General features: G+C 44.8%; 1 protein-coding gene across 3 annotated transcripts in view; it reads left to right on the top strand.

Annotated features, from left to right (window-relative positions):
• The first annotated feature begins 74 nt into the window (after positions 1-74).
• The window catches only part of CHDH (choline dehydrogenase), a 39,675-nt gene continuing 18,406 nt past the window's right edge, over positions 75-21,343 (top strand). For 2 of the 3 annotated variants that reach the window (XM_042929682.1, XM_042929680.1), the window contains exons 1-2: positions 401-417; positions 4,759-4,822. The gene's annotated coding sequence lies outside the window, so the exon portion shown is untranslated. Of the gene's footprint in view, positions 418-4,758; positions 4,823-21,343 lie in introns of all 3 variants that reach the window. The other variant, XM_042929681.1, reaches the window with a different exon arrangement.

Here is a 21,343-nt window from a genome sequence, read left to right as displayed (position 1 = left end):
CCCGCCTCCCGCAGCGCCGCCCCGGCCCCGCCGCCCGCGCCGAGGGCGGACCCCTCTCTGGGTGGCAACGTAGGAGCGCCGGGGCCCGCCTGCCGGGGCTCACGGGGATGGGCCGCGTCCCAGAGCCTCGGGGCGCCTGGTGGGCAGAGCACCGGCGGTACCGGCGCGCTCCGGGCCCCGTGCACACGTGGGAGCAGTGAGCCAAGTGCAGGATTGCACACGCGCGCTCGGGCCAGCCCGCAGACCCGGTCCGAACCGCCCGCCCGTCGTTCCCCTCCAGGCCGCGGAGAGCGCGCGGTGCGCCGGAGCCGCCAGTTACAGGGTAGCGGGGCGAGGGCCCTGACGCCGCCGCCGCCGCTCCGCCGCAGCCGCCCCCCCCTCCCCCCCCCGCTCCGTCCCGGGCCCCAGCTGCCGAGGGTGAGTAGCATGGGGCGCGTCCCGATCCACACGGCCCTGGCCGCAGACCGGAGCCCCGGGCGGCCTCGGGCCGGGAGTGGGTGAGTCGGGAGGACCCGGGCTGGACGCCGAGGCAGGAGCCCCACCTTCCGCACCGGCGCCCCTTCCCCCCCCGAGACAAAAGGGTGGGACGCCGGCAGCCGAACCTCGCTGAGTTCTTCGCGGCAGCTAGTACTTCTGAGAAACTAAGTTGTGTGTTGTTAGAGTAATGGAAACCTGGTGTGTTTACTGCCAAACAAAACGAGGTCTGAAGGTAACACTTGGGTCTCCGAAGGCGGAAGTGTTGGACGCTGTTAGGATTTCGCTGTTCGCAAGAATCACGCGCCGCCTTAAATGCAAATCCCCGGCCGGCCCTCAGACACTGGTTCTGACCCCTGGGCACCCACTGGGCTCTGCTTTTACAAGCCCTCTTTTGGTAATTCTGCCGCCTGCGGCTGGCTGGAACCATCCTTTGAGACACAGTGATTTGGGAACAGGTTAACAAAAATTAGTTGGGCTAACAGTGGATCTCAGAGCTTAGATCTGGGCTGCTGCAGTCCCCTGTTTGCAAAGGACCAAATTAAGTTGACCAACTCCAGGCCACTGAAACTTTCAGGCCATGTTAGCGGCCGTCCTACAGATGAAGAGATGAAGGCCTAGAGACGGCCCTGAAACTTATGGAGGGAATTGTCAGCTGGTGAGAGGTTGACTTTATCAAGCAGCTGGTTTTGCTGAGGTCCTACTATGTGCCAGGCCTGGCTCACTTGCCGGGTACAGATTTGGGGCTACATGGACTGGAGCTCAGTCTCAAGGTCATCTAGAGCTCTGGCATGCGTACATGTGGGGCTCCAGGTGACGTTTCCAGAGGATTGGTCTGGTTCCTGACCCTGGAGAATTGACTGACGGGAGATTGTTGCCTCATCACTGCCTGGGGCTGGGTCACTCTGGGCCCCTTACTCAACCTCTGAGTTGCTTTGAGCTATGTGGTCCTTGAGACCTTTTACAGCTCTGATAGTTGTCTGTCTTCTCAGCAAACACCTGCAGGGTGCCAGTCCTGGGGTGCAAAGGTGAATGACACACAGGTACTGGCTGATGGGCGCTCTGTGGGGATGAATGTGGTGAGTGCATGTTCAAGGGCATGTGTGCCTGCCCTGCTGTGAAATTGCGGTTGGAGACAGGACCCTTGGCCTGGTGGAGATCGTGAACTTTGTCCCCGGGTGCCAAAGAACAACAACAGCCGAGGTTTAGGCAGTGGTCAGTTTAAGCTTTAGAAAGGCCACTTGGGTGACTGTGCAGGGCAATGGGGGGCCAGCCCCTCTGAGACCAGCGAGAAGGTGGCTGCTAACCAATATGCATTCCCCTCAATGAACAGGTGAGTCCCCGTTGTGGGCCAGGCTCCGAGCTATGCTGGCTTTACAGCTGTGTGTTGGGACCATGAGTGCGAGAGGTTTGGGGAGGAGCAGGGATGCGGAGCTGAGGCCTGGAGATAGGATTTGTGAGTAGGACATTTATAGGGGGTGAAAAAAACCCGGGATGAGGGAGCAGCCCAGGGGGATCAAATGGGGCAGAGAGGTCAGGGTACGTCACTCGCAGTCAGGGGTGGCTTTGACAAGAGGGGATGAAATGGACATGGGAGGAAATGCATTCAGAGATGGGAGTGGGGTGGGGGTGGTTTTAAGAAAAGGAGGGTCGAAGGTTCTTTCTCCAGGGGCAAGAGCTGATGAGTGAAGGGGGAGGTGAGTGTGGTGTGGACGTCACTGAGCATGTGGTAGCAGGGGTGGAAGGAGGGACCCTGAGCAGCGTGGGGTGAGGGCACAGCGCTGACAGCGCCCTGGCCCTCTGGGGCTCTGGGATGGTGATGATGCCCATGACCAGCTCTGTAGACAGGACTGCGGGATGGGCGTGGAGGGGAAGGACTTGTAGCCACCGCTGGTGTTCTCTGTAGGCAAGCAAGCTGTGCCTGCTTGGGGGGTGGATGGGGGGCGGGGGTCCATGCTGGCTCGGAAGGTCATTCCAAAAAGTGTTCTTCATGAGAGGTCCTTGTTGATAAGCATACAGCCTTCGAGGGGCCCGTTGGAAGGGACACCATTGGTTTGAATACCTAAGCCCAATAACATTGTGGCTTTATAAACTGGAGGCAGGGCCACTAAGTATCCAGCTGTCTTAGCTTCCTCTCTCTCTGTGACCTGTGGCATGTCACTGCCCTTCTCAAGGCCTCAGTTTCCTTTTCTGTAAAATGGGGCAGATGAGACTGTGAAGTGGCTCAGTGAGGTGACTTGAGCCTGTGAGGGAAGCAGCCTTTGGAGATACTTGGACATTCCCCCTTCAGTCCTGAATTCTGCCAGGTCTGGGTTTCTCAAAGGGCCACCACGCAGTGCACCTTCGCATCCACAGTGGCCTTGGCATCCTGGTATTTAGGAGGCACTGTTAAATGCTTGAATGAATCATTTATGCACACCTTCCCCCCATGGTGGTGCTTACACCTGCCTACCCGGGAGAGCTGCTTTGGGCTTCTTCCTCTTTCTCCTCTTCCTCCTCTGGTGGAGTGAAGGTCGGGGCCTCTGCTGGAGCCCAGAAGTCCACCCTGTCTAGTCCCTGTGACACCTGACCCCAGACTCCCTGGAACAGGCTCTGTGCCACCGCTGGCAGTTGAGACACCAGGGTTTGCCTGGATGTGCTACTCACCAGCTGCTGGCCTTGGGCGAAGCTCTCATTGTGTTGGAGTCTCAGTTTCCCTATCTGTAACATGGGGCCAGCATCAGCTCTGCTGGTCTGGCAGGGCTATTGGGAGACTACAGAGAGAGAAAGAGAGTTGAAGGATTTCAAGGTGTCGTGTCAGTTTAGGGGCAGGAAAGTCAGGATGACAAAAAAATTAATGCCTCTCTGACCCAAATAAGGAAATTCCTTTGGATCCAAGTGCCTTGACACTCTCAGGTTCTGTATCCTTTATCAGGCCTTTGTTTCTCTGCCTGGTCCATCCCAGGGAGAACAAGGCCATCGAGGTTGTTGACATTTCCCCTGGGCCCTGCCTCCGCCCAGGTGGAATTTTCCACTTTGCTCCTTTTGCAAATATTAATCAAGGTCCCGGCCAGTAACAGTGGACTCATTGTCTCATGAAGAGCAAGCCGGTTCTGGCTGCTTCCCAGGGCCTCAGCGGCCCACCCGAGCTGGGGCTTGGGTCTAGTGGGAGCACCTGTGTCCTCGGTACTCCTCCCACCCATGTTCTCCTCCGGCTCGTTGGGCTTCGCAGGGTCAAGTGTAATGCCTGCTTTGAGCCAGGGACGTGAAGCCTCACTGAGGCCCCGCGCCCACTGTTCCCAGCAGGGCCACAGGACTGCTGTTGTCTGCTCTGCTGCCGTGGCGTGGAGGGGCCAGCCCAGGAAAGAACGCAGATGGGGCCAGGCGGTGAACTCCACGTTAATATGACTTCTGCCTGTTCTGGGACAAAACCCTGTGAAGTCGCAGCCCACGTGCACTTGCATTAGTGTTTGCGTGTGTTGCCATGCTGGGACCTGAAAGCAAGTCTGAACACAAAGGGGGCAGGGACCGCTGTTCTCCCAGAGCCCCAGCTGTACATGGGGTGATGAAGTGGGCCCTAAAGGACTGGAGGGAGGGTTCCTGGAGGTGTCAGGCACACACAGGAGGGTTGGTGATCTATTTTTTTGACCAATGATACTTTAGTTAATCTATTATCAGTAATACTGTGTTTGGCCGTGGTTGCACTTGATGGAGGTGGAAACCGGGTAAGTGAGGCTATGCAGGGAGTAGGGCAGGGACAGGGCCCAGGCCACACTGGGAGTGTGACAAAATCTCCACGTGGTTTGGCTTAACACTTTTCATTCTTTGAAGGGTGTTTTTGGCTCTGAGTTCCTTTTGTTCTCCTATCAAACCTACAGAAGAGGTGGCTCTGTTCCCATTTTATGGATGAGGAAACTGAGGCCAAGAGGTGCTAAATAAACCATGAGTGGTGATGGCATTGGGGCTGCAACCCAAGGATCTTGACCACCAGCTCCCTTTACTTTTTATTTTATTTTCTTAAAAAAAATCTTTTTTAACTTCTATCCAGTTTTGAGAGACAGAGGGACAGAGTGCCAGCAGGGGAGGGGCAGAGAGAGAGGGGGACACAGGTTCTAGGCTCCGAGCTGTCAGCACAGAGCTGGACGCGGGGCTCAAACTCACGAAGGGTGGGATCATGACCTGAGCTGACTGAGTCACGCCCCCCTTCACTTTTTAAAGCCATTATCGTAAGGACGACACCCAGCAGACATAGTAACTGTGTGACATTGCTGTAGAAGTTTCTCAGCTCTTTCTTCTCTTTCACAGACAATCCACAACAGTGTGTATGCTGGCACTGGTGGCCCTGAATCCTGCCATATCTGGGTGTGAGGTGGGTTTTTTTTTTTTAATGTTTTATTTATTTTTGAGAGAGGGAGAGAGCATGCGTGCAAGTGAGCAGGGGGAGGGGCGGAGAGACAGGGAGACACAGGATCCAAATGGGTTCTGGCTGTCATCGCAGAGCCCACCCACCCGAGGCTTGAACTCACAGTGAGATCATGACTTGTGCTGAAGTCCCAGGTGCCCGAGGTGGATGTTTTTTAGTTGAGACTTGAAAACTGTGCACAGAGCACAGAATGTGTACGCATTTGCAGTGGAATGGTTGGGGACCCTCCAGCCTAGACCTGGCCCCCTACCTGGGGGCGGTTCTCCGGCCTACCCTCCTTTCTTTCCCTCACTCCTTTGGTGGGGATATTTGAGATTTAAAACAGACAACAACAACAACACCCTTTTCTTTATGGAAAATTTGCAGCAAAATTAGCCAGGAGTCTTTGCTGAGCCCCACGTGTCCATCACAAAGCAGCTGTGATCCTATTTTGTCCACCCCCTCATCACACCCTGGGTTGTTTTAAAACAAATCCCAAATCCTATTTCTTCCATTTCTTACTATGTATTTCTGAGAGAGTCATTTTAAACAACATAACCACAGGGCCATTGTCACATCTGACAAGCAGTGACGCCCTTCTTAACCTCCTCAAAAATCCAGCCAGTGTTCACATTTCCAGGGTCTAAGGAAGATCCACACGTTATTCCATAGATTTCCTTCCATCACTTTCTGTCTTATTTTTCACTTGAATCTCTTGTCAAAGAAATCTATGGAGCTTCCCTTAACTTGGGTTCTGTTGATGGGCCCTCTGGGTGTCCTTTCCTATGCTCCTGTGACTTTCCTCCGAATTGGTGGATCTGAGCAGATTCGGGTTTGAATTTTTTGGCAAGGGTATTTTGTGGGTGCGGTGTCTCTCCTGATTGGTTGAGGGCCCCCCAAATCTGGGGTGATGATCAGAAGCTGGTGGCTTGGCCTTCACCTGAGGCAGAACAAAGGAGATAGAAGTTTATTGAACACACCACAAGGGAGCGGCAGGGCAGGACAGCAGAGGAGAGACTGTCTGCCAGGAGGCGGTGGGTGGGGGCTCTTTTTAAAGGGGGAAGAGAGGAGGTATGGCGACATATGGAATTCTCCCTTTTTTTTGGTAACTTCCTGATTGTAAATAGCCCATTGGTTAATTAGGGCCTATAGATATCTCGAGGTGGGTCACCTTATGAGTCTGTCAATATTCAGCCAGGGGGTTACTGTGACCCTTTCCACATTCCACGCCTCAATTGCCTCAAAGCGGCCTCTACGGTAAGCAGTGTTGTGTTCTTCCCTTCAGACCCCTCTCTGGACCCAAAGGAGTTGTTCGTCGTCTTGTTTCCTTTGTGTGGAGTTACTTTGGTGAGGCCCAACCTGACCTTCAGATTGTAGGTGGGGAGCAGATTGTAAGGTGGTGTGGAGTGGGGGTCCTGGTAGCACAGACGCCACTAGGAACCATTAGGAGGGTCCCAGGGGGAGATGATGGAACCTGATCCAGGCGGGTGTCTGTGGGGTGGACAGATTCAGCAATACTGGCCCCAGCTCTTGTAAGAGAAGTCACTATCCCTCTGTGCCTGTTTCCACGTCTGTCTCCTCTCCTGAAGTGAACGTATTTTTATTTATAAAAAAAAAAAATCGTTTTTGAGTTTGTTTATTTTTGAGAGAGAGAAAGAGAGAGCACGAGCTGGGGAGGGGCAGAGAGAGAAAAGGAGACACAGAATCCGAAGCAGGCTCCAGGCTCCAAGCTGCCAGCACAGAGCCAGGTGTGGGGCTCGCACCTACGAACTGTGAGATTATGACCTGAGCCAAAGTTGGACGTTCAACTGACTGAGCCACCCAGGCGCCCCATGAAGTGAATTATATTTTTTTTTCTAAATTTATTTTTGAGAGAGAGAGAGACAGAGAGACAGAGAGTGAGCAGGGGAGGAGCAGAGAGAGAGGGAGACACAGAATCCGAAGCACAGAGTTGTCAGCACAGAGCCCGATGCAGGGCTTGAACTCATGAACTGTGAGATCATGACCTGAGCAGAATTCAGACGCCCAACCGACTGAGCCACCCAGGTGCCCCGTGAATATATTTTTATATACTAGTCACACAGCAAGTGTTTACTAAGGAACAGCAGGAAACCCTGGGCCTAGGTCATGTAGCAGGTCCTGGCAGAGCTGGGGATAAAAGCCCGGCCTTTGGTGTGGCCTCAGGCACGGAGGCTCCCATCGGGAGGCTTTCCTGGCAGCTTGAGGCACATCCCAACCTCTGCCCTGCCCTATGTCCTGCCACAGCTGCTGTACCAGGGGGTTCCCGGGGCAGGTGGGTTCTGTCCAGGCAGCCTGGGGTCCTGTCTAAAGCAGCAAATGATGAGCCATTTGAAGAAGTGAGAAGAGAATTTCTGATTTATTTGTTGATTGTGCACCAATATGTGGCAGATGACATTTCTAGGAAGAAGAACTTGACTTTTGGAGGAAGTGTCTTCTTGTTATAATTTTTACAAAATTAAGCTACAGCATACATAGAGTAAAGTGTACCAGTGGTGAATTTTGATCTGTATATCCCCCGGGGGAGCACCACCATGTCAGGACACAGAACATTCCATGAGCCTCTCTGTCCACTCTGGTACAGATGCATGAGTTCAGTGGCCGTGTTTCATACTGCCCAGGCTCAGGGCGTTGTAAGCTGCAGGTAGGCCCATCCTCCTTAGGTGTCCGGCCAGCCAGCATTCCAGAATGCCAGCCCCAGGCCAGTGTTGCAGGGGGTGAGGCCGCAGAGCCCTTGTCTCAGGGGATGGGCCTTGGACAGCTCATCTCACTCTTAGTTTGTTGAGATCCCAGTAAGTGTGGTACAAGAAGTCCCACGTGGATGTGGCCAGTGGCCCAGGAAGGTTTCCCAGAGGAATTAATGGCTGAGTGGGGCCTGAGGGAAGGCAAAGAGTGGCCCAGGTGAAAGGATGTGGGGCCACATATTTGGAAAGAGGCTTAGCACATGCACAGGCCCTGGGTGTGAGGAAGGGAGGGTGGTCATGCACCTGGAACCCAGACAGCAAGGCTCATGGTGGGGTGGAAGGTGATAGAGTAGGCAGGGGGCAGACTAGGCAGAGCTGTTGGGACAAGAGGAGCCAGGAGGCCCAGAGGAAGCTAATTCCACCATCTTGGGGAGCATGGATGGCCTGGGTTAGAGGTGGCAGTGAGGGTCCCATGGGAGGAGGCAGCACCCCAGGGTTATTTACTAGACCTTCACCTCTCAGCCAGGTCTCGTCTCTGACCAAGATTCCTACCCTAGACCATGACCCTACACTTACCTCAGCCTGCCACAGGGCTGGGCAGTTAGATGGTTGTGCCATTGGGAAGGCTTTGCCAAGCTGCAGGAAAGCTGATCCTTCACCACTTCTTGGCCACCAGAGCCCTGGTGTGGACACATGGTGCCTTGCACCCTTTCCATGTGCTGACCATGACTTTTTGTCTCCTGTGATGTGGTTTTGTTGCTCAGGCCTGTGGTGGGATGGGTCCTGGCCTGCAGCTTGAAACAGGCCAGGGACTCCATCCCTCAGGCTTCTGTCCATTTCTGTAACATGAGATTGATGATGATGATGATGATGGAGGAGAAGACCCCCTCCCCATGCTCCATCCCCATCCATGTCTCTGGGGGATTCAATGTGCATGGTGACCCATGTGAAGCACCCCTATTATTATTAGTATAATTATAACTCTGGTTCCATGGCTTAATGGAGCTTCATGGTCAGACAAAGGCAGATTCAGAGCACTATTCATTTTACCCACACAAAGCCCAGCCTAGAAGGTTGAGAACCTCATTGGATAGCGATACTTAATAGGGTGAGGTGGCCCCTACATTTGTTGCCCCTCATTGAATGTCATCTCTGTTCCTGACCCATCTGCTGTGTCCATCTCTGGCATTGGGGTGGGGGCCTGAATTGACCAAAGCCTTGCTTCCCAGACAGAAGTGCCACAGGGACCAGGTGCCCAGCTCCAAGCTGCCCGGCTGGATGGAAGGGGTGGCTTGGTGCGACTGTCCCAGGAAGACGAGTGTGGCATGAGGTTCTTCTCCCCTGGACCGGGAGCCAAGAAGGGTGGAAGTCTGCTTGCCCCTTCCTCTGCTGCTCAGAGCCACAGGAGTGGCCAGACAGGGCCCTAGACAGAGCCGAGGTCGGTCCCACGAAACAGAGCAGGTCAGGGGTAGAGGCATCCAGACTCAGAAGGAAGCCTTGGATGCTACCTCACCCATGATAGGACTCCCCACCCACCCCCCAAACACACACACACCCTCAAACGATCACATGCTATCCTGGCTTTCTCTGGCTCCTTACCTCCACCCCCACTCCAGCCCTCACTTCCCAGACCGTCCATGCCAGGGAGCTCCTGTTGGTCTGTCCACCCACCCAGTCTGGAAGCCTGAGAGGACACTGCACTAGGGGTTAGGGGGTCCCCGGCCTCAAGGAGTTCCCTTTGGGTAGTGGGCCCTCCCTCTTCAACCCCACTCCCTCCACCCCCTTACTCCCTTGCACACGGTCAGCATGTTGTAGGGCCAGTCACCTTCCAACACTGTGAGCCAGGAGCCTGATTGACTCCTCTGCTTCCCCCAGCCCAAGGCCTGCCTCCTGAGGGGAGGGGGGAGCCAGCCCCTGTTGGATGCATCTCAGGAGCAGGGAAATGTTGCTCTGAGGTAGGAGCCTGCCTGGGGCAACGGGCACTAAGCCTGCCTGGAGAGAAGAGGAAAGCCCAGCCCCACCCCTGGCCATGGTCTGGGGTGGAGAGCTGAACCACATGCATCCTGAGAAGGGGAAGTGAGAGGGGCAAGTGCCCTGTGCTCTCCTGTCTCCATTATTCAGCAGATCCTGGGTTGCAGTGGGGGAGGGAGGCAGAGGCGCCTGAGGGACTTGCCCAACTTCAGCAGAGGTGGGGACCAGACAGATAAGCCCCAGTTTAGTCTACCCTGCCCAGAGGCTGGAGAGATGTGTGCCTAGTTGAAGGCCAGGCCCAGAACTTAGAGAGCAATTAAAGGTCCCTCCATGGTGGAGCATGTGGAGGGGGGTATTGGAGCCAGAGCTGTGGTAGGAGGTGAGGTTTGGAGTGACTGGGGTCAAGGAGAGTAAGTGACCGGGCATCCCCCCAAGAATAAGGGACCTGTCTTCACTTCTCCACAATAAGCTTGGTGCCTCCTGGTAAAGCTGCCACGTTGCTTCCTAATCCCGTCGACTTTGACTATTAATTATTTCAGACGTTCAGTGGAGCTACACCAACATACTGTGTCTGTCCCCGAGGTTAAAGATCAAAACATGGCGGGTGCAAGTGGAAACACCTGGGTACACCCCACTCAGAGACAGTATCCTGGATTTCTTTATACTTTCCTCAGTCCTAGGTTTGAGTCACTCAGCCTCCAGAATTGTATTGCATGTGATAGGGGAGAGTTTTTTGCAGTTTTTTTTTTATTATGGCAAAATATACATAACATAAAAATCACCACTTTAACCATTTTTAAGTGTACAATTCAGTGGCATTAAGTACGTTCACAATGTTGTACAACTATCACTGCTATCCATTTCCAAAACATTCCTCACCCCACACAGAAGTTCTGTACCCGCTAAAGAGTACAGGCATGCCTTGATTTATTGCACTTTGCTTTAAGGTGCTGTGTAGATCTGGGTTTTTCACAAATGCAAGTTTGTGACAACCCTGCATCAAGCAAGTCTGTTGGCACCATTTTTTCAACAGAATTTGCCCACCTCATGTCTGTGTCACATTTTGGTAATTCTTGCAGTATTTCAAACTTTATTATCATGCTATGGTGATGTGTGATCAGTGATCTTTGATGTTGCTGTTGTAATTGTTCTGGAGTGCCACGAACCATCCCTGCAGAAGATGGTGAACTTGATTTGTAAATCTTATGTGTCCTGTCTGCTCCACTGATCTGCCCTTCCCTGTCTCTCTCCCTCTCCTTGCTTCTTCCTATTCCCTGAGACGAAACAATATTGAACCAAGGCCAATTAACAAGCCTACAGTGGCCTCCAAGTGTTCAAATGAAAGGAAGAGTCTCATCTCTCAATTTAAATCAGAAGCTAGAAATGATTAAGCTTAGTGAAGGAGGCATGTTGAAAGCTGAGACAGGCCCAAAAGTAGGCCTCTTGAGTTAAACATTTAGCCAAGCTGTAAATGCAAAGAAAGTCCTTGAAGGAAATTAAAAGTGCTACCTTTAGGGACACCTGGGTGACTCGGTTCGTTGAGCATCTGACTCTTGATTTTGACTCAGGTCATGATCCCAGGGTCGTGGCATCGAGCCCTTCTTTGGGCTCCACACTCACAGCACAGAGACTGCTTGGGATTCTCTCTCTTTCTCTCTCTTCCTCCCTCTGTCCCTCTCCCCTTCTCATGTGTGCCCTCTCTCTCTAAAATAAAATTAAAAGACTTTTTTTTTTTTTTTAAAGTGGTACTTCAGTGAACACACCAAAGATAAGAAAGCAGAACAGCCTTATTGCTGATATGGAGAAAGTTTGAGTGGTCTGGATAGAAGACCGAACCATGGGGCGCCTGGGTGGCTTAGTAGGTTAAGTGTCCGACTTCGGCTCAGGTCATGATCTCGCGGTTTGTGAGTTTGAGCCCCGCATTGGGCTCTGTGCTGACAGCTCAGAGCCCGGAGTCTGCTTTGAATTCTGTGTCTCCTTTCTCTCTGCCCTCCCCCACTTGTGCTCTCTCTCTCTTTTTCTCTCTCAAAAATAAATGTAAAAAAAAAAAAAAAATTTTTTTTTTTTTTTTTAAAGAAGATCGAACCAGCCACAACATTACCTTAAGCTGAAGCCTAATCCGAGTAAGGCTGTAACTCTCTTCAATTCTGTGAAGGCTGAGAGAGGTGAAGCTGCAGAACAGTTGGAAGCTAGCAGAGATTTGGTCACGAGGTTTAAGGAAGGAAGCCGTCTCCCTAACATAAAAATACAAGGTGAAGCAGCAAGTGCTGATGTAGAAGCTGCAGCAAATTCTTTGGAAGGTCTAGCTAAGCTAATTGATGAAGGTGGCTATGCTAACCAGATTTTCAGTGTAGATGTAATAGTCTTACACTGAAAGAAGACGCTGTCTGGGACTTTCATAGCTGGAGAGGAGAAGTCAATGCCTGGCTTCTAAGCTTCAAAGGACAAGTTGCCTCTTTTTAGGGTGAATGTAGCTGGTGACTTTAAGGCGAAGCTAATGTTCATTTACCATTCCAAAAGTACTAGGGCCCTGAAGAATTACGCTAAATCTGGGCCATCTGAGCAGCTCCCATGGTTAAGCGTCCAACTCTTAGTTTTGGCTCAGGTCATGAGCTCACAATTTTGTGTGTTCAAGCCCCACATTGGGCTCTGCACTGGCAGGCAGCCTAGAGCCTACTTGGGATTCTCTCTCTCCTCTCTCTGTGTCCCTCCCCTACTCGCACTGTCTCTCTCAAAGTAAATAAAAAAGAAAAAAAGAATTATGCTAAACCTATTCTGTCTGTACTCTATAAATGAACAACAAAGCCTGGATGACAGCACATCAGTTTATAACATGGTTTACTAAATATTTTAAGCCCACTATTGAGACCTATTGCTCAGGAAAAAAGATTCAAAATATTACTGCTCATTGACAAAGCACCTGGTCACCCGAGAGTTCTAATGGAGATGTACAACAAGATCAGTGTTATTTTCCTGTCTGCTAACATAACATCCATTCTTCAATCCATGGGTCAAAGAGTAATTTCAAATGTCAAGTTTTATTATTTAAGAAACACATTTCATAAGGCTATAGCTGCTATAGACAGTGATTCCTCTGATGGATCTGGGCAAAGTCAATTGAAAACCTTCTGGAAAGGATTCACTATCTAGATGCCATTATGAACATTCATGACTTAATGGAAGGGTCAAAATATCAACATGAACAGGAATTTGGAAGAAGTTGATTCCAGCCCTCATGAAGGCCTTTGAGAGGTTTAAGACTTCAGTGGAGGAAGTTACTGCAGATGTAGTGGAAACAGCAAGAGAACTAGAATCAGAAGTGGAGCCTGAAGATAGGACCAGATTGCTGCTATCCCATGAAAACACTTGAATGGATGAGGGATTGCTTCTCAGGGATAAACCAGGAGCGTAGTTTCTTGGGTTGGAATCATTCCAGGTGAAGATGCTGTGAAGATTTTTGAAATGAAAACACATTATAATAGCACATGAATTTAGGTGATAAAAGTAGCAGCAGGATTTGAGAAGATTGACTCCAATTTTGAAAGAAGTTCTGTGCATCGCATCCTACAGAGAAATCATTTGTGAAAGCAAAAATCACTCAATGCAGCAAACTTCACCATTGTCTTAAAGAAATTGCCACAGCAGCCCCAGCCATCTGCAGCCACTGCCCTGATCAGTCAGCTGCTGTCAACACAGCAGGATCCTCCATCAGCAAAAAGATTGGCTTGCTGAAAGCTCAGATGATGGTTAGCATTTCTTATTCTATTTTTTAAAAATATTTATTTATTTTGAGAGAGCACAAGCAGGAGACGGGCAGAGAGAGAGGGAGAGAAGAATCCCAAACAGGCTTCATGCTGTCAGCACAGAGCCTGATATGGGGCTCAATCCCACGAACCGAACTGTGAAATCATGACCTGAGCTGAAATCAAGGGTTGGACGCATCATCGACTGAGCCGCCCACGCGCCCCATGGTTAGCATTTTTCAGTAGTAAGATATTCTTAAATTAAGGTATATACATTTTTTTTGGCATAATACTATTGCATACTTAATAGACTGCACTATAGTGTAAACATAACTTTTATATGCACTGGGAACCTAAAAACTTCATTTGACTCACTTTATTGTGATACTTGCTTTATGATCTGGATGATCTTCCAATGATCTGGAACCACACCTGCAGTGTCCTGGAGGTGTGCCTGTAACTCTGCATTTCCTCTCTCCCTAGCCCCTGGTCACCTCTAATCTACTTTCTGTCTCTATGAATTGATCTCATATAAGTGGAACCATACAACAGTTGTCCTTTTGTGGCAGACTTATTTCACTTCACATAGTTTTTAAGATTCATCCTTGTTGTAGCATGTATTAGAATGTTCCTTTTTGTGGCTGAATAATATTCCATTGTATGTATATACCACATCTTGCTCATTCAGTCATCTATCGATAGACATTTATGTTGTTTTTACCTTTTTGCTATTTTGAATAATTCTGCTAAAAGTATTGGGGTACAGATATCTGAGACCTTGCTTTCAGTTGTTTTGGGTATATACCTAGGAGTGGAATTGCCAGATCATAAGGTAATTCTATGTTTAACTTTTTGAGGAACCACCAAGCTATCTTTTTGTGTGCTTTTTTGTTTTGTTTTGTCTTTTTTGCAGTAACCGTGCCATTTTACATTGCAGCTGATGGTGCACGAGGGCTCCAATTTCTCCACATCCTTGTCAACACTTGTTGCTTTCCTTTTTTTTTTTTTAAATTTTATTTTAGACATCCTAATGTGTGTGAGGTGGTATCCTATTGTGGCTTTAAGTTGTTTTAGTGATGTTGAGCATCTTTTCATATGGTTATTGGCCATTTGTATATTTTTGGAGAAATTTCTATTTCAGTCGTTTGCTCAATCTTTTTTTATAGGGTTGTTTGTTTTTTCCTATAATTGAATAGTAGGAGTTTTTAAAAAAATATATTCTAGATGTTAATCCCTTTTCAGATATATCATTGGCAAATATTTTCTCCCATTCTGTGGGTTATCATTCTACTCTCTTGATGGAGTCCTTTGGTGCACAGAGTTTTTAATGTTGATGAAGTCCAATTTATCTATTGTGTTGTTGCCTGTGCTTTTGGTGTTTATACAAGAAATCATTACCAAATCCAGTGTCATGAAGATGTTCCCCTATGTTTTAATCTAAGGGTTTTGTAATTTTAGTTCTTATATTTAGGTTTTTTATCTATTTTAATTTTAATACGTGGCATAAGGTAAGGGTCCAACTTAATGCAAGACCAACCTTTCTGCATGGAATAGTCTTGGCACACTGTCAAAAATCAGTTAACCACATTTTTTTTTAATCTATGAAGGAAGATATTATTATCTGGATATTAAATAGAACACATTACATTTCTGAAGATAAATGACAAAACTACATATATTACTTTCAATAATCTCTAGGTTCATATTTTATGTAGAATTGTAATATTTTAAAATAGTAATTTTCTATTATTTCCTTTTATTGTTTCTTATGACACAACCAGAATGACATAAATCAATGAAAAAAACAGAAAATGATTAAACTATAGACATTTTAAAAATTCTAAGTTAGCTCTAAAAACCATGTTACTTATTTAAGTGATATGTTTGAATATTAGACAAAAATTGTCTGATTTATTTTAAATTTGGTATCTAATTTCATTTGAGTAAAATAGTGCAAGAGAAACTGTGAATTAGCTGTAATTATCTAATTTATTTTATTAACTAGGTATGAATGTGGAAAATTTATTTATTTTTTAAATTTTATTTTTATTTTTTTAAATTTACATCCAAATTAGTTAGCATATAGTGCAACAGTGATTTCAGGAGTAGATTCCTTAGTGCCCCTTCCCCATTTAGCCCATCCCCCCTCCCACAACCCCTCCAGTAACCCTCAGTTTGTTCTCCATTTTTATGAGTCTCTTCTGTTTTGTCCCCCTCCCTGTTTTTATATTATTTTTGTTTCCCTTCCCTTATGTTCATCTGTTTTGACTCTTAAAGTCCTCATATGAGTGAAATCATATGATTTTTGTCTTTCTCTGACTAACTTCACTTAGCATAATGCTGTCCAGTTCCATCCACGTAGTTGCAAATGGCAAGATTTAATTTTTTTTGATTGCTGAGTAATACTCCATTGTATATATATACCACATCTTCCTTATCCATTCACCCATCGATGGACATTTGGGCTCTTTCCATACTTTGGCTATTGTTGATAGTACTGCTATAAAGATGGGGGTGCATATGTCCCTTCGAAACAGCACACCTGTATCCCTTGGATAAATGCCTACTAGTGCAATTGCTCGGTCGTAGGGTAGTTCTATTTTTAGTTTTTTGAGGAACCTCCATACTGTTTTCCAGAGTGGCTGCACCAGCTTGCATTCCCAACCATTTTTTTTTTTTTAATGTTTGTTTACTTTTGAGAGAGAGACAGTGTGAGCGGACGAGGGACAGAGAGAGGGAGACATAGAATCTGAAGCAGGCTCTAGGCTCTGAGCTGTCATCACAGAACCCAACATGGGGCTCACACTCACGAATCATGAGATCATGACCTGAGCCAAAGTCAGACGCTTAACAGACCCAGACACCCCCAGTTAACCACTTATACAAGGGTTTATTTCTAGGCTCTCTATTCTGTTGGTGTACATGTCTATTCTTATGCCACCACCACACTGTTTTGATTACTGTAGCTTTGTAGTAAGTATTGAAATCAGGAAGTGTGATTCCTGCAACTTTCTTCTTTTCTAAGACTATTTTGGATATTTGGGGTCTCTTGAGATGCCATGAATTTTAGGTTAAGTTTCTCTGTTTTCGCAAAAAAAAACCACTGTTGGGCTTTTGATAGAGATTACATTGAATCTATATATTACATTGAATCTATTACATTGCTTTGAGTAGTATTATCACTAACAATATTAAGTCCATGAACGTGGGGTTTTTTCCTTTTCTTTATGTCTTCTTTAATTTTGTTCAGCCATGTTTTGTAGTGTGTTTAAACTCTGTGGATAAATTTATTTCTAAGTGTTTTATTCTTTTTGATGCTATTATAAATGGAATGGTTTCTATCATGAAAATGTTTAATTTTCTAAAATGTTTTTTTCTGCATCAGTTGAGATTATTATATAGTTTTTATTCATTCTGTTAGTGTGGTGTATTATATTGATTGATTTTTGTATGTTGAACCATGCTTGAATTCCTGGAACAAATTCCATTTGGTGCATAATCTTCTTTAATATAATGAATTGAGTTTGCTTATATTTTGTTGATAATTTTTGCATTGATATTCATAAGATATATTGGTTGGTAGTTTTCTTGTTAGTGTCTGTCTGACTTTGGTTTCTAGGTAATGCCAGCCTCATACAATGAATTAGGAAATTTTCTCTCCCCTTCATTTTTTGGAATAATTTGAGAAGTATTGATGTTAACTTTTTTAAACATTTGGTAGAATTCATGAGTGAACCCATCTTGTCCAGGGCTTTTCTTTGTTTGGAGGGTTTTGATTATTGATTCTATCTCCTTACTAGTTACAGGTTTATTCATATTTTCTATTTCTTCATAATTCAGTTTTGATGGATGGTCTATTTCTGGGAATTTTTTGGGAATTTCATCTAGGATATATAATTTGTTGATATACAGTTATTCATAGGGCTTATAATCCTTTTTATTTCTGTAAAATCAGTAGTGATGTCCCCACTTTCATTTCTGATTTTACTAATTTGAGTCTTCTCTCTTTTTCTTAGCCATTCTACTCAAAGTTTCATCAATTTTTTTTTTTTTCAAGAATAACTTTTGGCTTGATTTTCTCTATTTTTCTGTTCTTTATTTCATTAATCTCTGTTCTAATCTATTATTTCCTTCCTTCTGCTAGCTTTGGGCTTAGTTTGCTCTTCTTTTGTAGTATCTTAAGATTTAAAGTTAGGTTATTTTTTTTTTTTTTTTGAGATGTTTCTTCTTTTTAAATGTATGCATTTGCAACTAAAAATTTCCCACTTAGCACTGCTTTTGCTCCATCTCCTAAGTTTTGTTATGTTGTTTTCATTTTCATTTGTCTCTAATTTTCCTTGTGATTTCTTCTTTGACAAGTTGGCTGTTTAAGAGTGTGTTGTTTAATTTCCACATTTTTGTGAATTTTCTAGTTTTCCTTTTGATATTGATCTCTACTTTCATTTCATTATGATTAGAAAAGATACTTTGATTTCAATCTTTTAAAATTTATTAAGATTTATAGGCTAACATATGTCTGTCCTGGAAGAATGTTCCATGTACACTTGAGAAAAATCTATATTCTGCTGTTGGATGGAGTATTCTGTATATGTCTACTGGGTCCAGTTGGTTTGTAGTGTTAAATTATCTATTGCCTATTGATCTATAATGGTTATTCTATCCATTATTGAAATTTGAGTATAGAAGTCTCCACTAATTACTGTTGAATTATATGATAATCCCTTCAAATCTGTTAATGCTTGCTTCATATATTTTGGGGCTCTGATGTTAGGTACATACATGGATTACATGTTTTGAAACTATTTACATAAAGGTCTTATTTAGGTCATACCATCCATAAGTTTGCTTTTATATTTGAATATATTTCTAGGATTCATTTGTGTTGATGTGAAGTTCTGTGTTCCTTCATTTTCACTATTGTGAAGAGTTTCTTTGTACGACTCTACTACAACTTTCTATGTTCTTTGTATTTCCATATACATTTTGAAGTCAGCATGTCAATTTCTATAAAAAAAATCCTGCTGAGATCTGATTGCCATTGCATTATATCTATAAATCAATTTAGAGAGTATTGACATCATAACAGTGTTATGTCTTCCTGTTCATGGTATCTCTTTCTATTTATTTAGGTTTTCTTTAATTTCTATCAGCGGGTTTTTGTAGTTTTCATTGTATAAGTCTTGCACATATTTTGTTAAATGTACTCCTAAGCATTTCACATTTCCTGATGCTCTTGTAAATGATACTGTTTTGTTTTGTGGTTGCCCCACAGAAGATGGGATCAGCCCTACCACCACCCAAAATTTGTTTGAATGTTGAGACTGATGACACCACACATATACCAAGAGGCTACGACAGGGCTTGTTTTTCACAGAATGGGGTTTTCTGGGGAGAGCAGTGCAGGCACACGAGTTGTTCTGGGGTAGCTTGAGTGAAGGGAAGGGTGAGTGGCTCCGGTTTTTATTATGGTTGGGGAACAGGAGCGAGATGAAGATACCTGTGTATAGGTTGGATTTTTATGATTTGAACTCCCCTGTCCCCCTGCCCCAACTGACAGTGAGGGCAGAAATGCCAGGGCTATCTTATTGACTTGCCCAGATACACGGCAAGAAGGAGGGAATGGAGCTTAAACCTGCCAGCAGTCAAACATCAAAAATAAATTCATTTTTTTTACTTACATTTACATTTAAATTTCCAATTGTTTATACTATATAAAAATACAATTGACTTTTGTATGTTGACCTTGTATCCTATATCCTTGTTAAATTCACTTATTAATTCTCAGTACCCTTCATAAATTCCTTGGGAATTTCTATGTAGATGATCATGTTATCTGCAAATAAAGACATTTATAATTCTTTCTCTCTAATCTGTGTGCCTTCCACTTTTAAAAAACACTTTTAAAAAACTGTTTTTAAATATTCTATTTTTTTGAGAGACAGAGACAGAGTATAGGCAGGGGAGGGTCAGAGAGAGGAGACACAGAATCCAAAGCAGGCTCCAGGCTTTGAGCTGTCAGCACAGAGCCTGATGCGGGGCCTGAAACCACGACCATGAGATCATGACCTGAGCTGAAGTCAAACGCTTAACCCTGACTGAGCCACCCAGGTACCCCTGTCTTCCACTTTTATATTAATGAATTAATTAGCCTTAAAATTCTGGTTAGAACCTTTGCACAGTATTGAATAAATGTGGTGAGAGTGAATATCCTTGCCTTGTTCCTGACCTCAGGGGAAAAGTTTTTAGCCTTTCACTATTGAATATATAGTTAGGTGTAGGTATTTCATAGATGCTCTTTACTGGGAAGTTCTCTTTAATTCCTTGGGTACACAGATTTTTATGGATGGAATGTGGAATATTGCTAAATGCTTTCTGCATTAAGACAATCATATGGTTTTTCTTTTTTAGTTTCTTAATATGATGAAACACGTTGATTTTTCTGCTGTTGAACCAACTTTGCATTCCTGGGATAAACTGTAATTGGTTATAATGTATGTTGCTGGATTTGATTTGCTAAAAATTTGTTAAAGATTTTTGCATCTTTGTTCATGAAGGATATTGGTGTGTAGTCTTCTTGTGATGTCTTCAGTAACAGGATTCTGCTGGCTTTATAAAATGAATCGGAGAGTGTTCTCTACTCTTCTGTTTTCTGTAGAATCAGTATTATTATATCTTTGATGTTTGTTAGATTTTACCAATGAAGTCTACAGTTTTCTTTGTGGGAAAAATTTAAATAATGAATTCGATCTCTTTAATAGGTATGTAGAGCTATTTAGGTTATATAGTTCTTGAGTGAGCTTGGATAATCTTTCAAGAAATTTATCCATACTGTCTTAATGATCACATTTGTTGGCATAAAAATTTCAGAATACTGTTTTTTATTGTCTGTAGAATATGTAGCGATACCCCCTCTGTCATTTGCTGGTGTTGGTAATTTGTGTTACCTCTCTTTTTTTGGGTAGAGGTTTATTAATTTTATTGTTTTAAAGAACCAAATTTTGGTTTTATTTTTTCTACTTTTAAATTTGTTTTCTAAATAAATGAACTTAAAAAAATTTTTAAAAACGGGGCACCTGGGTGGGTCAATCAGTTAAGTATCTGACTCTTGGTTTCAGCTCAGGTCATGATCTCACAGTCTCTGAGTTTGAGCCCTGCATTAGGCTCTGTGCTGACAGCGTGGAGCCTGCTTTGGATTCTCTCTCTCCCATCCTCTGCTTGCTCTTTCTCTGTCTCTTGTCTCTCTCTCTTTCTCTCTAAATAAGTAAACTTAAAACTTTTTTAAAATTTGTTTTCAATTTTGTTTATTTCTACTGTTAATGTTTATTATTTATGATGACTCTGGGATTGTTTTTTCTGATTTTTTTTCTTTTTTTAGAGGTAAAAAAGTATATACCATCAATTTGAGATCTGGCTTTTCTAATATAAGCATTATAATACCATATATTTCCTCAAAGCACTGCTTTACCTGAATTCCACACATTTTGGTCTCTTGTGTTTTCATTTTCATTCAGTTCAAACATGTGCTAATTTCTCTTGTGATCTCTTTTTTGACTCATGGGTTTTATAGAAGAGTGTTGCTTAATTTCTTATGGTGATATACATATAGATATCTATCTCTCTCTATGTAATTTCTAAATCATTTTGTGGACAGACAACATACTTTGTGTCATTTCAGTCCTTTTGCATTTGTTGAGATTCTTATTATAGCCCAGAACAAGGTCTCTCTTAGGTATATTTGCAAAGAACATGTATTCTGCTGTTGTTTGGGTGTTTAATAATAAGTGTTAATTAGGTCAATGTAGTTCATAATGTTGTTCAAGTTTTCTATATTCTGATTTTTTGCCTAGTTGTTTTATCTGTTACTGAGAGGGGGAGTGTTGAAGTCTCCAGGTGTAACTGTGTATTTATTTATTCATTTCTCCTTTCAGTTCTGTCATTTTGGCTTCATGATTTTGAAGCTCTATTAGGCACATACACATTTAGAATTGTTTTGTCTTTGATAAATTAGCCCTTTTATCATCTTGAAATGTCTTCCTAACCTTGGTAATATTCTTTGTACTGAAGTCTACATT

This window comes from Panthera leo, chromosome A2 (genome assembly GCF_018350215.1).
Source record: "Panthera leo isolate Ple1 chromosome A2, P.leo_Ple1_pat1.1, whole genome shotgun sequence".
In the NCBI taxonomy this organism is placed as follows: Eukaryota; Metazoa; Chordata; class Mammalia; order Carnivora; family Felidae; genus Panthera; species Panthera leo.
Note: the sequence above shows the minus strand (reverse complement) of the source record. Positions and strands in the feature narration are given on the sequence as shown.